Source organism: Electrophorus electricus, chromosome 4 (genome assembly GCF_013358815.1).
Source record: "Electrophorus electricus isolate fEleEle1 chromosome 4, fEleEle1.pri, whole genome shotgun sequence".
Taxonomy (NCBI): Eukaryota; Metazoa; Chordata; class Actinopteri; order Gymnotiformes; family Gymnotidae; genus Electrophorus; species Electrophorus electricus.
In genome coordinates, this window is record NC_049538.1 from 25,354,968 (window position 1) to 25,357,602 (window position 2,635).

Sequence of the window (2,635 nt, forward strand, 5' to 3'; positions counted from 1 at the left end):
TAAACAAAAGCACTCCGACTATACCCACTGCGGCTAAATAAAGGAATACTCTAAATAATATATTGCATACTATTTAATTCTTTGAAGAATTTACTATGTACTTTAAAAGAACATTCTAGATATTCCCTAAGTAGTGTATATTAAAGCTGACATTATATATGTAAACCATTTTGAAGATATGTTTAGTGCAGCCAAGTGAACGTGATCTGTAACCAAAGCTGATAAAAAGGTTGAGCAAAGGTCTCCACAGCATAAGTACCCCTTCCATCTACCAGGAAGGTCTGCCAATCAACATCTGACAAAGAAAAAAAAAATCACACTGATAACTAAGTTCAGAAAAACCTTTTTGTGAGTAAAGACCGGAGCATCAGTTGCTAAGATGTAGTGTACTAAAACTCATCAAGGAATTTAAATATGTTCCTGCATGCCCTTAATAGCAGTGATATTTCTATAGATAGAATAAAGGAAACATAAGGTAATCCAAATTCTTACCAACTACCAGCTAATATCAACGAATCAATATTAGTTCTGTATACATAGAAAAATTACTTTCTGTAAATTTCTTTCTACCTGTCAGCATGAGAACTGAGAAATTTGAGAAAACTAGGAAAAAAAGAACAGATGCATCACACATTATGTAATGGCTCATATGTCTAGTAGGAGTGGGTCCGCTTGCACACTATACCTAGTACACCTGTTATCATTAATCATTAGTGATGTTCTGCTGGGTCTGCAAGCAAGTTGAGTTTCATTTCACCTAACGATAAGCTCTATGATCTTTTAATATGGTCTTTTTCTTCTCGCCCTCCAACCCCTGAGCCACAATCTAGTTCCCTCTGCTGTTAATTTAGAGAACTACTGTGATCCCAAAAATCTTTTTCCACAGGCGCAGTCCTTTGGTTAATGGTATCTTAAGTAATAACTTAAGTAATAATACCTTATATCATATAAATATCACTTTCTGAGCTTTGCAAATTGACTAAAATAAAGTTGAATTTGTAAATCTTTGTAAAGCTTCAGATGTCTCTCAGATTCAAAATTTAGACTTTTATCATACTCTATCACTAAGCCCTCTAATTTTTGCAAATAATCAGTGAATTCCAGAAGTGGCAATATTTTGTTGCCATTGTGCTCGATCCTGCAATATGATGCACAAAATCTTTTTTGTTGGCAAACCTTGCCAAATCTCTGAAATATATCCAAATTAGATTATGTAAAATCCTTACATTCATAAAACAGGCTAAAATAATTGTTTCTGCAAATAAGTCCACCTGTCAGTGTAGGTCTGAAGACACTGATGCAAACCTAGTCCCATTGTTTCCTTCCTATTCTAATGAAATTGCAATGTTGCATGCCCACAAACATCTTGACAGATACTATCAAGGGTTTTCACCTGCATAATTAGGTCACATTCCAGGGAACATACACTGTTTTGAGAACTGAAAAATCTAGTGCTTTATGACTAGACCATACTACAAGAGGCAATGCTTTTGATGGTATGGTGTGCACACCACCACTTGCAGCTTTAATATGTTCAGGACAGCAGAAATGAAGGTGAACTTCTGTAAAGAGCCAGACACCTGAACTTCCATGGAAATAAATGGCACAGCTATGAATGTGGTTGAATCAGATTCCTGTGGGCCACCATCTGGATTCTGCTGAAGCAGGATAGTACTGTTCCTACCAAGTCAGGAAAGCACAGCACTATTCTTCCTGTCCCAGTCTAGGAAGGTCAATATCTCCAAGTCTGTCCTAACCCACTTCCACTCTGTTATTACTGAGAGTTCTCGCCATCTCCACCTCCACCCTCTCCAAGGCCCAGGTGAATTGTATTGTTCATTCTGCTGAGAGGGTCATAGGCTGCCAGCTCCCCTTAATACCCTTCTGGAGCCTTGTACAATTCTGGAATAAAGAATAAAGTTTGGAAGATCCTCACAGCAAGCATCTCTGAACTAAACCACCATCACAGAGACAGTTCAAGGCCATCATCCTCTACAAGTCAACACAGGTTTCTTCCATGAAACAATGTCCCACTCAGCCTTTCCCTCGTACTCAGCTGTGCACCTTTCACGATACACAGTAGTCTGCTAAATTAAACTGTTTATGGTGCTGCTTTTGTTCAATCTTAAAGACTATTGCACAACAGTAACAATGACCCATAGTACTTAGAATTGTAGTTATTTTCAGTCACTGCTATTTATGTCTATTTATATAGGCGGAATTTATCTGTATCCAAATCTGGAAATAATGTGGCCAGCACCACATCTTGTTTAAAGAATGAATTAATATGTTTGACTGAACGTGTTCTTGAATGTTGGCATGTTTTTAGTTTTAATATACAATTTTGATAATACATTGCACAGAGAAAGAAACTTATTTTTTTAAAATCAGTTGTATAATGCCGCTAAATATATCTTAATAATAGCAAAAATATTCAAATACGCATTACATTTAATTAGTAAATGTGGAGGCGTTCAGCGGTCTAAGGTAAATTATACTTTGAGTGTTTCGTCTCAACGTACGTAAAACGTGCTACAAACACCGTAGTCTCGCTCTGTGGCGTGACCAGCCTACGTAAAACGTGCTACCATGACTACGGATTTAAGTTTGTAGTTTGCGCCTTTATTAACTGAAA